An 816-nucleotide genomic window follows, 5' to 3' on the forward strand; every position below is an offset into this window, starting at 1 on the left:
TATGATTAGATTATACTTGTAAAAGCATAGAACACCAGTACAGTAATGCCACAAACACATTGCGATATATGGACAACAGCATTTAGTCTAGACTGATCCTACCTCAGAAATGGTAAATATAATGGGATGTAGAAATTACTGACTTGAAAACAGTTGAATTAAGATGAATTCTTTTGCTATTTTTATACAAAATATATTTGCAGGCATATTTCTCAATAAGATATCTGGGTGTCCTGTTTTTCACCAGGTATAATCTGTAGTGGAAACAATCCAAACCTGAATTGAACAAGACTGGCCTGAATAAAGCCAATTTATAAAAAATGACATTTAAAGTCTAAACCTTTACAGGATACTCCAAGTTAGGTGGCAGTGCCTGGAATTCTTTATACAATGCTATGCTTGAGGCAGAACTTATTTTTAGATGATGTTTGCATTCGGCAGCATTCTAACCTTGTAGATAACAGATGACTCCCTGTGTTCGAACTGTTTGGGTAATGGAAATTCATTGAAAATTTGCAAATTGCTACTGAAGATTTTGAGAGAATAATGTTCAGTTGATATGAAGGTGGGAAATAAGAAAATACAAATTTTCAACTTGTTTATTGACACATGATACTGTTAAGGAAAGCCATGATATGGATAGTTTACTGGAAATATAAAAACTTGTACTGCAATATGGTAATTTTCAAATAATTTAACTTGTAATTTTTTCATTTTAAAAAATTTCCTATTTGCCCTGCCATTGAAATTGAGACAGATTTTGGGTTCTATACCTGGGTCTGACTGGTACTAGGATCTCAATCATACAAGTATATA

Source organism: Mobula birostris, chromosome 19, assembly GCF_030028105.1.
Source record: "Mobula birostris isolate sMobBir1 chromosome 19, sMobBir1.hap1, whole genome shotgun sequence".
NCBI classification, from domain to species: Eukaryota; Metazoa; Chordata; class Chondrichthyes; order Myliobatiformes; family Myliobatidae; genus Mobula; species Mobula birostris.